The sequence below is a fragment of the Vulpes lagopus genome, chromosome 10 (genome assembly GCF_018345385.1).
Source record: "Vulpes lagopus strain Blue_001 chromosome 10, ASM1834538v1, whole genome shotgun sequence".
In the NCBI taxonomy this organism is placed as follows: domain Eukaryota; kingdom Metazoa; phylum Chordata; class Mammalia; order Carnivora; family Canidae; genus Vulpes; species Vulpes lagopus.
Window position 1 is genome coordinate 119,515 of NC_054833.1, and position 13,058 is coordinate 132,572.

The 13,058-nt window shown below is 48.9% G+C and overlaps 6 non-coding genes across 6 annotated transcripts; 4 read left to right on the top strand and 2 right to left on the bottom strand.

The window, feature by feature from the left end:
• Nucleotides 1–1,729: 1,729 nt before the first annotated feature.
• On the top strand, nt 1,730–1,802 carry TRNAM-CAU. The gene has a single exon. It is a non-coding gene; the product is annotated as a tRNA-Met (tRNA).
• Nucleotides 1,803–7,424: 5,622 nt separating this feature from the next.
• LOC121501065 lies at nt 7,425–7,558 on the top strand. The gene has a single exon (XR_005990504.1). It is a non-coding gene; the product is annotated as a small nucleolar RNA SNORA70 (small nucleolar RNA).
• Nucleotides 7,559–8,522: 964 nt separating this feature from the next.
• Nucleotides 8,523–8,595, bottom strand: TRNAM-CAU. Its single transcript has one exon. It is a non-coding gene; the product is annotated as a tRNA-Met (tRNA).
• A 513-nt stretch (nt 8,596–9,108) lies between these two features.
• TRNAL-AAG lies at nt 9,109–9,190 on the top strand. Its single transcript has one exon. It is a non-coding gene; the product is annotated as a tRNA-Leu (tRNA).
• Nucleotides 9,191–12,559: 3,369 nt separating this feature from the next.
• Nucleotides 12,560–12,631, top strand: TRNAQ-CUG. The gene has a single exon. It is a non-coding gene; the product is annotated as a tRNA-Gln (tRNA).
• Nucleotides 12,632–12,943: 312 nt separating this feature from the next.
• TRNAL-CAA lies at nt 12,944–13,048 on the bottom strand. Its single transcript has 2 exons — nt 13,011–13,048; nt 12,944–12,989 (listed from the first exon to the last, which is right to left on the bottom strand). It is a non-coding gene; the product is annotated as a tRNA-Leu (tRNA).
• Between the last annotated feature and the right edge of the window lie 10 nt (nt 13,049–13,058).

Here is a 13,058-nt window from a genome sequence, read left to right on the forward strand (position 1 = left end):
TTATAGGCTAAATGGAAATTTGCCAAAATTTACATTTGCACCTTCTGCCAAACATGCAGATGTCTGAGCAAGGTCCATTTTGTATTTAATCACTAGTAATCACTAGTTTTATGTATCTGGAAGTTTTAATTAAATCTACATACTGATCAGGAAGAAGGTTTTCCATGCTATGCTTCAAATAATAGTACATAGGAGCTGGGGGAAATTTGTTCTTGTTGCTGTATCTTGACACACGACTCAATTTGGTGCCATATTGTAGAGAGCGAGTTCATCTGTTGGAATCAGCTCCATGGTGCAAGAGGCCAATACACAGCATAGAAATGTCCCGTCTTGTATGTCCTCGCCTTGCAACTTCTGAATCAGGAAATAGAGCAATCAATAAGATAAAGCATATGTTTCTTGTAGTATTAGACCCAATGCTATTTTCAAATGAGTGTTGGCGTGGGAGGTGAAAAAAAAAATCTTTGATTCAGCAGGTCATGGGATTTGCAGATTTAGGTTCCCTATACAAGTGCATGCCTCCTCTGTCATGTAGAGTTCCAAATTCTCTTCTGCGTATTATGTAGTACCCTCTCTTTTGGTTACCTCCCACACCCAGGTGCACCTGTCTTTCCTTTTGTCCTTGAAATGACAGTCATTTCTACTTTTTCAGTGATGTCTGGGTCAGGCTGGCTTTCCTGTGCTAATCATTCTCATTTTCGTTATTCAAACTCTTAGAAAATATGGTCGCGCTGTTCCCAAGGTTAAAAATTCACCCAGCATCGGAATTCCCACGTCACAGGGGTCAAAGGAGCACATCTCAGGGAAAAGAGTGCAGTAACAGGGCGGTTCGGTGATGGGAGCTACCCCTGGGGTGAGCACTGCAACGTGTGTGCAGGCCGCTGTCCAATAGTTACGGTGGACACCTAACTGACGTGCCACCGTGTATCAACCACGTGGCAAACGACCAGCGCTGTTAGAACTCAAAGCACACGAGCTCATCTACAGGCAGCATCACGCTGCTGCCCAATCGCTCACCTCGCGGAGCGAAGTCACCGGGGGACGCCGCCTGCAGCGCGCGCCTCGTTGAACCACAGGCCGCAGCTCGCGGGACCCCAAAGAGGACGGCACTGCAGGTGCAGAGGAGGGACGGCGCGGGACAGCGGCCCTGATGTTAACGCCGCGGTGCCTCCAGCCCCCGAGGTCCCAGCCGCCTGTGGCGCGGGAAGGGGTATCCAGCAGGCAGCCTCGGCGCGGAGACCCGGACGCCCGGACGCCGGGCACCCCCCCGCGCAGTCCCGTCCTACCCCGCACACCCCGCCCGGGCGCCGCGCTCCGCACCGAGCGTCCGGCGGGCCCGAAGGCCGAAGGGAGTCTCCCGGGGCGGGCCTCTCCCGAGAAGGGCGGCAGCAGGAGGGACTCGTCCGCGTCCCGAAGATCGCGCGCCGATGGGAGGGCAGAGCCTCGGTGCGGGCGACCTGCGCTGACTCACCGCTCGTGAGCGAGCGCGCGTCCAGGAGGGTACAGCGAGGAAATGTCCTCCTCGTGCCGGGCGGGGTCGTCAACTTGGACCAGGGGAGCCGAGGCAGTCGCATCAACGCCTGCTTTCTCCGTCGGCCTCGGGGTTACAAGCTGTTGCAGGGAGCATCTCATTTCCGAAGTGCAGAGAAAGGTAATCCGGGGAAGAACCGAACTGGAGCAAAGTAAGACCCGCAGTGAACACTTTGCGCTGAGAGCGTCTGCGACACCTGCCTCCTTAGCGCAGTAGGCAGCGCGTCAGTCTCATAATCTGAAGGTCCTGAGTTCGAACCTCAGAGGGGGCAGTTCCGTTTTGAGCTCTTCCTGGGTCAGGAAACTACAGCTTCCCTACCCTTTTGGGCCCGACGTTATTCTGTCAAAGAGGTTAAGTCTCAACTTTCTCCCACCTGATCGGTAGATAAGTACATATGGATGTTCTTCTTTACTTCTGTGTGTGCAATGACTTATCTTCGTCTCTTTCCAATGAACAAGCTCTTTTGTCCAAGTTCCTCTGATTTCTAGTCCTTCTTAGAACACTACCCTTCTATTGATGCAACTTAGTTCTTTTTTAAAAATATTTTATTGTATTTAAATTTAATTTGCCAACATCTAGTATAACATACAGTGCTCGAGTGCAGCTTACTTTATTGAAAAAAAAATGGACAGATAAATGAAATCTGACATTCAGTGTTCTCAGCAGGTCTTGTGGCTCCCTCTTCTCAAATATAGGGTATCTTCTTGCGCTAGATTCTCTGTATAATCTGGTCCTAACCAGACCAGATTGCTCTAGACTCTCTGTATAATCTGGTCCCATCTGTACGTTTAGGGTATCTTCTTCCACTGGACTCTCTGTATAATCTGGTTCTTTAGGGAATGCCTCATCCTTATGGAAGCCCTCGCTATTCAGGATCTGTTCCTCTCCTTTGTAGAAACTATGTTTTAATTCACCCCAGAGTTTTTTAGGCTTGAAGGACTGACACACAGTAACCAGACGTCAGAGACGTTCCAAGCCAGAACCTGAATATATCATAACCATATTCATGCTTGATCAGTACATTCTCACCTATGTAAAATAAACTCTACCATGGAAATCAAATCTCTGCACCTGTAATAAGAGTAGTGGAAGTAATAAAATATCAATGAGCGCAGCCTGGGTGGCTCAGCGGTTTAGCGCTGCCTGGATCCAGGATCCTGGAGTCCTGGGATCAAGTCCCACGTTGGGCTTCCTGCATGGAACCTGCTTCTCCCTCTGCCTGTGTCTCTGCCTCTCGCCCTCGCTCTCTCTCTCTCATGAATAAAATATCAATGACTCTGATATGCAGCAACCATGGTCTGGAGCATTCACCACCAAAAACAAAACCAAGATGATTGATTGATTTTAAAGATTTTATTTATTTATTCATGAGAGACACAGAGAGAAGGCAAAGTCATAGGCAGGAGAAGCAGGCTCACTGCAGGGACCCTGATGTGAGACTCATCCCAGAATTCCGGGACCACATCCTGAGACAAAGGCAGACACCCAACCACTGAGCCACCTAGGTGTCCCAAGATGATTTATTTAAAGTTGTGTTGGAGGGTGTGGTTGGCCCTGGGCAGACGTGGAAACGCAGAATTCTGATCACAGCATGCTATTTTCCTGAATAAGGTATTATTGTAACAATGCAAGTTTAGATGAGAGTTTCTAGTTCTACCTAATTTGTATCCTTTACTGAACTTGAATGTCTAAAAAAAGCCTCTGCAGTGTTCATTTACCAACCAATTCTGGGGTAGAGCACTTCTGCTTCACTCAGAGAATTCTACACATGGCCACCCACATTCCTTAAGAAGGGATGTAATAACTTTGGCCTACTTTTTTTTTTAGCTAAATGAGATCAATAGGCAAAGATTATTACTCTGGGACCATGTGCAGGTTAGTTCTTTTCACAAAGATTTGGACCATCCTACTGTAAAGCTCCCATGTATCCCCCACTATTTTTCCTCACTTTGTAGGGGAGTCACTTCTTCATTGCGGGCTAGAAATGCTTGACCCTAAAGATTTTGCCATCATGTGGTCACCTAGGTCATGTATCCCCGTGGTTTCTGCATAAAAGGACAGCTCTGCAAAAGTGAAGCCAGAGATGGACAGTGGAAACGTTAGGAAATTCAACAGGGAGTTGAATCCTAGGGCCTCAGATTAAAAGTCTGTTGCTCTACCAACTGAGCACCATATCATAGCTGCTTTCCTCGAAATCTTAGTGAGAAAAAAGTATTGGTCCTGAGTCCAAATGTCTTCCTTATTTTATTAAGATTTTTAATGTCTTTATTTTTATTTTTTAAAGATTTTGTTTATTTATTCATGAGAGACATAGAAAGAGAGGCAGAGACACAGGCAGAGGAAGAAGCAGGCTCCATGCAGGGAGCCCGACACAGGACTTGATTCTGGGACCCCAGGACCACAACCAGAGCCAAAGGCAGATGCTCAATCGCTGAGCCAGCCAGGCATCCCAGAATGCCTTTCTTTTTAAATTCTGTTCATGTTCCTTTTACTTATTCCCAACTCCATTCCTTCTCCCTTTGTTTTTGTTTTTGTTTTGTTTTTTTGCTTTGTTTTATTTTTCCCTTGCCCCTTTGAATATGGCTCCAGACTATTTCTGCCCCCAGGTCATTGGCAAAGAGTAAGTTGCATCCTTGTTTTAATTTTTTTTAAGATTTTATTTATTTATTCATAAGAGACACACAGAGAGAGGCAGAGACACTGGCAGAGGGAGAAGCAGGCTCCACGCAGAGAGCCTCCGTCTCCAGAATCACGCCCTGGCCTGAAGGAGGCGCTAAACCGCTGGGCCACTGGAGCTGCCCTACATCCCTGTTTTAATGATGTAAGTGATTGTCATGAGATTCATTTCTAATTATGCATTTATCCATGCCACCAGTAAAGGCAAATTTGAGGTGGTCTTCACAACTGTAGTACAATAAGATAAAATGGAAGAAGTTAATGGATTTAAGTCAGGATAAAGGGAGAATAGAGGTAGAAAATTAAGAAAGAAGTATGCATACTATAAATAGTGCCCCCCAACCTCCCACATACTTCCAATAGAGCAGGTTGTAAATGGAGATGACCTCCTCAAGGGGCTGAGAAGAGACTTCTCCCAGAAAGTGTTGTTTAAACTGAGAATGAAAGGCTTCATATAATAAGTTGCGCAGAAAGGTGGCTCCAGCATTCTAGGAGGAGCAAAGAGGACAGCACTTCCAGATAGTTGCAAGCAGGCCTGAAGTGCTGGCAGGCAGAAAGCTTTGGCAAGAACTGGTGGCAAGAAGGGGACAGGAACACAGGGCACATGGAAGACTGACAGGCTCTGAGATTATTATGGCCAGGGGTGGAGAATAGAGACCTCACTCTTGCAGCAATGCAAAGTCACTGGGGATTTTAAGCAGAGAGAAATTACATGATCAGAGGTAATCTTGGAAAGATCATGCTGCTCTTGATGGGGGAACAGAGGACTAGCTGATGACAAAGCACATTGACAAGTCCTTGAAACAGGCAGAGGGACCTTCCTCTATGGACTCAACTGCCCCAATGTTCATACTTTGCTAAGGGCAGAAGGCAGTCTCAGCCTGACCCCCAGGAGCCTGTGAGTCTACTCCAACATATACAAATTCCTTCAGAAATTTCCTTGATCTCTAAACCTCCAAGGTACATGTTGACAATCATCCTCCAAGTGCATGGCCCACCGATACACATCTGAAGGGTCTCATGACTCAGGTTTTATTAGACAGTAATAAGGGACCTTTTCCCAAGAATAGCTAGCCCCCTCAAGGTCCTGGGAACCTTGCTTCCAAAATTCCTTTGTGTGTGTGTGTGTGTGTGTGTGTGTGTGTGTGTGTGTGTGTGCTCTTCTTTGCAATTGTATTTCAAGTTCTGTCCAAAACAAGGCCCCAGAACCCCCAGGTTCAAGTATGTCCCCGAGCTTGGTCCACTGCTGCCTTATATTCATGTTTGGGTATTCATTCACCATTAAATCTCAGGATAGAAGATGTGACATAGCAGGACTCCTTCTTCCATGGCATGAGTCCTTTGCTGATTTGAGAGGTAGCAGTGGCAGCCAATGTGGAAAACACACTGGAACTTTTCCTTGGAACTGTGCTGTGGTCAGAAGTGCCTGCCAGGAGCACCATCACCTTTTCCTTGACCCTCCCTCTAGTTTCTGAAGATACAGCAGAAAATAATCTTCTTTGAAGATAGTGGTAACAATTCCAGAAGACAAAACACATGCCACCAATGCATTGTGCTTTCAGATATTCTGGGTTTAATTCAGCTGCCAAATGAGCTGACTGATGCATTCTCCTTGACAGCTAGGTAAGCCCACCTCCTTGAGGAAGCCCACTCTGTTCTTGGTAGCAGTGTTTTCATGGTCTGGGGAGTTACTCTGAAAAAGAAACCACTGAAAATTGTCTTCAGGTGCAGCCTTGCAATGGTTCTCTGCACCAGTGAACTCACTCCATTAATCCTTTGGATGCGTGATGCGTACAATGAAGGCCAAGTAATGTCTATCTGGCACTTCTAAGGTTTCACTTCTAGGCATCTGAGGCACACCCTGTCACACTGCTGCCACCAGGAATCATGTTGGAACCACTCCAGTCGCTTAAACTTGAGCTTTTTTCCTTTCTTCTGCTCCTTCTTGTCCAAAAGCACCTGCTTTGCTTGAGTGGCTTTAAGGGCCTGATAAGCATTTCCCTTTTTCAGGAGATTTTCTGGAACCAAAGGGATCTTCTTTCTTTGCTCTTGCTCTGCCATATTTCCTGAGCAACAACTACTGGCTTCCAAAACTCCTTAGAGAGTATGCTATCCCCAAACCCCTCCCAACTCCCAGGTATATAATCAGCCTCCCCTCACAGGCCCAGGGCACCTGCTCTTCCTACCCACGGGTCCTGTCCCTGTGCTTTAATAAAACCATCATTTTGCCCCAAAGACATGTCAAGAATTCTTTCTTGGTCATCGGCTCTGTACTTAAACTATATTCCAAAACTTCATCATTCTCACATAAAGAATGGGCCAGAATGGGGCAAGAGATGATGGGGACACAGAGATGGCCACTGTGCCATAGAAGGCCATGCAGATTTGGCCTAGTACCATGAGGCAGTAGGACAAGGGTACAGAGCAAAATGCTGTTCAACTGATTGCATTCAGGTTCCCTGACAAAGGTTTGTGAAATGTCATTGGCAGATGCCCAGCCCCAACATCACAGCGTAGGGTATACAAGAATGGATTGAAGCTGAGAGAGAAGAGATTCACAGGGAAGGACACAGCTTTGACTGGTGTCTGGATTATAGTTGGTTCTCGGTAAATACCTGTTGAACACTTCCTATTGGATAAACTGAAATGTTAAGAGCGAGGTATTAAATATGAATCATGTTGAAGCAGGAGAGCTAGGTTCTTGTCTCACTGAGTCAAAGAATCAATCTCGTGGACAAAAGAGAGTGAGTAAAGCAATAGTTTGATTAAGCAAGGATACAGAGAGAGCTCTGTATCTAAGAGCTCTTCTTAGAAGTGAGAGGAGTTCCGACATGGTTGCCAGCACTGAGCCCCCCACTGACAGTCTTTTTATTTAGAACTGACCAGGGAGCCTGTGGCCTTATCATTCTTGCGATGTCCTGGTTTGAGTAGAGACTGGAGATAACATCTTTTATGGCTTCCTCTTCCTTTTAGGTCTGGCTATTCTTTGTTGGTCACAGGCGACTGTCATAAAAAATATCTTTTCCACCCATACCTAGGGCGGCGTGGTCTGGTTTGTTCCCTTATCTCTTACTTCTCAGCATTTTGGGGACTTTGTTTTGTGAGCCTGATTCCACAGCTCCCTACCTATCTCTCCCTACCTAGCCCTGCCTGTCCCTAACTCATTGTTCATTCTGGAGTAGCGTGTTTATCTTCACTCTTTAAATATCACTTCCTTCTGCAGCCAATTAAGCCGACTGTGCTCTTTCTCCATGGGGGCCCAGTGTGCCATGGTGGCAAACAGTAGCCTCCTTGGTAGTGTATGCAGCCTGTTGATTGTATGGGTTGCCCTAAGGGACCCTGGAGACAGCCCTTTATGGTCAACTTCGATGTCTGACGTCATGCTATCTCCAATCTAGGCTGCAGACAGGTATGTGAGGTGCCTTTGGGAAGCCCCAGGGCACAGTAGCCAAGTCATCATGTCCATCTGTACCAAGCTGCAGAACAAGGAGCATGTGATTGAGGCCCAACGCAGAGCCAAGTTCAAGTTCCCTGGCTGCCAGAAGATCCACATCTCCAAGAAGTGGGGCTTTACTAAGTTTAATGTGGACAAATTTGAAAATACAGTGGCCGAAAAGCGGCTCATCCCAGATGGCTGTGGGGTCAAATACATCCCTAATCGTGGCCCCTTGGACAAATGGAGGGCTCTGCACTCATGAGAACCTTGCTCCACCCAAACCCTATTCATGCCCACCAATAAATCCTGCTTCCTGTCAATAAATAAATAAATAAATAAATAAATATATCACTTGCTATTTGTTCTCTTCTTTTTTCTCTTTGGTGACTTGATGTCCAGTAAACAGTACTAGAGGCAGGATAAGAAGGACAATGTAACGAGACTGAGGGGGGCATTTTTTTACACATAGGATGTCATTGGTGAGCTGGTGGTAACAAGAAGAATGGTAAGAGAGGACCAATCAATAATTAATAGAGATGTATTGTGCACCACCCTACAGTCTCCCCATCCCCAAACGGTTTGTCCCTCCTCCTCTCAGCACCCCAGAGCCAGTAAGTTTCTTGACCGTGGTGTCAAACAACTCCAAGCCTATCTGAAGAACATTTTGAAAATCTACTAGCTGTATCTGCAATTGGTATAAGAAAGAACCCGAAGGATTTTGGAGTATTGAATGCTTAGTAGAAAATCACTATTTTGTTACTGAACATACACGTCCCGTTAAACAGCAAATTGCCCGTCAGTCTTCTCAAGCAATTTCCTCCATTGAAAAATAAAAGATACGTTGTACACTTTTACATTGAGAGCAGACGAAAAACGTGCTGCCCCCTCTGAGGCTCGAACTCAGGACCTTCAGATTATGAGACTGACGCGCTGCCGGCTGCGCTAAGGAGGCGGCCGCCTGGGCCCGGCCCCCAGCGCGCCTACCCACGGTGACAACCGTGTCGTCTCCGACCCCGGGCTGGGGTCCGGACGGTTCCCGCCGCGTCGTCCCCGGTTTGCGGGCCGGAGCTGCGCGGGACACGCATCCCGGCGGGCGCTCAGCGGCCTCTCCCGCGGTCTCGGGGCGGTGCGCACCTGGGCACCCGCGACAGGCGCCGCATCCCGGGCACCTGTGCCTCCCGGAGGCGCTCCCGGGACGCTCCGCCGTGCGGTCGCGGGGCCCTTCCCTCGCTTCTGTCCCTCCTTAGCGGCGGGGCTCGCCCATCGGCGGACGCGCTCGCTCCCTTCTGCCGTCTCAGCTCCTCCGCGCCCGCACCCTCGCCGCGTTGTGGGCGACCTGCGGGGCCGCCTGGGGCGGCAGAGGACGGGCCCGAGTCCCGCGCGAGCCGAGGCCGAGGCCTAGGGGGCTGGGCGCGGCGCGGGGACGCTCAGGTCGGAGAAGTGCAAGCGGCCACCTGGGGCCGGCGGTAGCGTGGCCGAGCGGTCTAAGGCGCTGGATTAAGGCTCCAGTCTCTTCGGGGGCGTGGGTTCGAATCCCACCGCTGCCAGGGTGCTTTTTGCAGCCATTTGGCTGTGTACGCGCCCCCGTCACTCGCAGTGTGGACAGTTATCACAGACCAAAGTCTAGGCAGGACCCCCCTAGGGGTTTTCCCAGAGGTCACAGCGCCCGTGCACGCCGCCCCCACCCACTCACGATGGGTCTTCAACTATTTCAATGAGCAAGAAGGTGACGAGCATCTGCGTGTGGTACTGACCCCCCCTATCACTGCAGTTTCACCCCCACAAGCATCCAGCACCAACAGACCTTCCTTTAATTCACTCTTTTATTTTAGAAAATATTTGTTGATCACCTGCTATGTGCCAGGTGCTTTCTCAGGCCGCGCAGATACAGCAGTGCTTACTCAGTACGTTTAATCTATAAACGAAGGAAGAGCGTGGGTGTCCCTGAACCCCCGGTTCCCCTCAGGCCTGCACCCTCGGATTTCACGTTCTCAACCTTCCCTGTGCAAACCCTATCCTGGGGTCGCCCCGCCTCGCTCCTGCTCCAGCCCCGCCTCGCCCCGCCCCTTCCCTCCTCACCCCTCCACGCCCTCTCTCCGCGCCCCCCAGCCCCAGAGGCCGCCGCCCCTCCGCGCGCCTCTGTCCGCTAGACTGGGCTCCCCCTGTTCCCGCTCCCAGCACTTCCCTCTGCCCTCAAGCCATCATCCTCGAGGTCTCAGTTTAGAAGCTGCTTTTTCCTGGAAGCCTCCCGGGATCTACCCTTCCGAAATCACCGTTAGCCACGGTGACAGGGAGGAACAGCAAGGTTCCCTGCCCTGGTGCCTGTACGGAAGGCGAGCAATAGCCCCAGGATGGCACAACTCCTGTGCAGTTGTTCAGCTCCTATGAATCACATCTTAGGTATACTGTGGCCAGAACAAAGAATGTAACCGGGTCGTACAACCGCGCAAGGTATGGAAGGACACGCTTCGGATTGCTCCTGGTGTGACAGTGTCGGAGAAGGGGGGGAGGGTTATAAATTTTATCTGACACACTTCTGCCTAAGTTGTTGGAGTGGGTGGAGATTTGTTTCATAAGTCAAATACGTGGATTCATAAATTTATATATGAAGTTTTAAAAATCCGAATCTGATAAACAGCAAAGGAGAAATGCAGGGCGTGGTGCCCCGGTGGGCTTGGCTCATTGCTACCTGCCCCTCTCTGGCAGGGCTGGCAGGCTCCATTACCATTCAGTCCATCATTCGGCATCTACCATGACTTTCGGAAACTTTTGTGTGTAATTGTCTGCTTTTCCTCATGCATTGTAAGATTTGTCAGATACAGAACAGTATTTCTCTTGCTTCCCCATATCAGGAAAACTGAATAAATATTTGTGGCAAATTTCAATGAATAAATACATGAAAGAATAACTTTCTAATTTGTGGGGTAAGCAGTGCATACAGAGCTGAGAACCTGGGAGGACCCTGAGATCTTCAGTCTTATGAAGGGTCAGGCGTTCTGAAGCCCCCATTCTCTGGGAACCTGCAGTGATCTTGGTTGTGGACTGCTGGTTCTGCCACACTGGCTTGCTCTTTCTGTGTTCAGCTCTGCAAGCCATTCTTGGGTAGATCACCAGAGAACAGATGGCTTCTGGATTGTGGGGCCCAGGCATCTGTCCACCCTTCCCAAGATGTTCCCTTAGGTGGTCTTCATTTGTTTGCATTCACCCTGTGATATTTGTTAACCACATGGGCAATCCAAGGGAAAGGTACAGGCTTTTGAATTCCACACTCAAAAATAAACCAACCCATGGCCATCTGCCCTGTTTTCCAGATCTTTACCCACTATCCTTTCCTAGGGAATAAATGTGCTAAGGCTGAAAAAGCAGTCATTTATACCCCCTCCCCCTTGCCTATCCTCAGAGAGTAGTTTAAAGTTAAATAATGGGCTTTTGATGTCCTGGTATCCCTTTAAAACCAGTGGTCATTTTTTTTTTATTCTTTAAGAAATAAGATTATAGCTCATGGAAATAAAAAGGATCCCACCTGTACTGGGGAGAAAAGACTTGGTTCATTGCTCAGATAGATCTAAGATGGCTTAGGCCGTCTTTGAAGGCCAGGAGAGACTCATGGACATGGTATGGAGAAGTGTGTGTGTGTATAAACAGGAGAACCTCACAGTTACCTGGCCAAAAGTCTTCGTTTCACTCCTTCTCTCCCCACCATGTTTCTTGGGCAGCTATTTAGTGACAGGTACCTTGCTTGGTTGGAGGTCTAGCAAAACGATGAGTTGCAGAAAATGATTCAGGGATGCCTTCGCAATTCAGCCTTGGGAGACTCACTGAGGCATATTGAGAACAGGTGGTCAAGACTTCATATTTAGCTTAAGTGAGGAGCAATTTATACTTGGGTGTGGCTTCCAGCCATGCTGTATATATGATCTCTTTGTTATGTGTTGTTCTTACACTTACTAGGTAAACAATCATGTTATCCTAATGAAGTTAAGATTTGGAAAAAAAAAATAGGTGAGTATGCGCAGCACTACGGTGTCGACTTGTGTTCATCCACACTGGAGGACACCTATTTATGGTTACATTTGAACACTAGAATGTCCACCTGGGAGCTGTGACCCAGAAAGGACAAAAACAAACAAAGCAAAACAAAAGATGCAACAGCCATCCCCCTCACCCTTGTCAGATTTAGCCCAAGGAAGGAAGGCAAAGGAAACCCTCCCAAAGGTCTAACACTGGGCTATCCCATTGAATATTCACACACTCCTTTTATCTGTGCCCTCAAGAAACACGCATTGGTTAAGCTTCCATTAGTCCCAGACTTGTGGTGTCAAAGAGGAAAGGGACCGGCGGGCACTTGGTACTTTTTGGAGTGGGGCCACAGATCTTCGGGTTTGAAACCCAGAATTACAACTGAGCAGGAAAGCACCTGGACAACGCAGCGTCACCCTGGAAGGGTCTGCAGGTACTTTGAGTAAGTGAAGCTACAGAGAGGAAATGTTCTATTTTTCCTTTCTCTCTTTGGAACCGTGAGATGAAAATCCAACTTGCCTTTGCGTGGGTCAGAAATGAAGGCTAAATCAAAACCAGCAAAAGAATATCCTCAGAACCCTTCGCTGCCCCTGTCCCGGGAATTAGGTGCGGTGGAAGCCCCTCCCACCACCTGTCACCCATCTGACGCTCCATCGCCTTGAGGCTGGAAAGTGCACGGATTTTCCACCCGCCCCACGACCGCCAAAAAATGCCCTCTTAGACTAAAAAAAAAAAAAAAAAATCAGGAAGAAGAGACAGAGCTTTTGTTTAAAGTGGTGCCTCGTTCTTCACGTGTATTCCGTACAGCTCTCACTTAAACACACACACACACACACACACAAGGGTACAACGGAGGAGATTTCAGATGGACAGTGTGAACACGCGCTCTCGAGTGGGGTTCCATGGTGTAATGGTTAGCACTCTGGACTCTGAATCCAGCGATCCGAGTTCAAATCTCGGTGGAACCTTTCCTTTTGTCCTTTTTACCTGCCTTCCCATCTTCGCTCTGGGCCCTTAGATTTTTGAGGGGCTGGAGCAGGTCCCCGGGATGGGGACCGGCTGTGTGGCTCCCGCGTCCCGGCGTCCACGTCCCGGATCCACGCGCGCCCGGGCAAGCGCCTGCGATGGACAGAGGGTGCGGGAGGGACGTGGTCCCCGGTCACTGTCACCGAGGCGGGGAAGGAAAGGGACAGCCTCCCTAAGGCCCGGCTTCGGGGTCGCAAAAGGAAAAGCAGAAGACAGAGGAGAACAGCTGAGATCGGAGGCGGGCAAAAAGGACGTGTCAGAAGTGGGATTCGAACCCACGCCTCCATGCGGAGACCAGAACCCTCCTTCGAGGAAGCGGAGCTTGAGTCTGGCGCCTTAGACCACTCGGCCATCCTGACACCCGGAAGC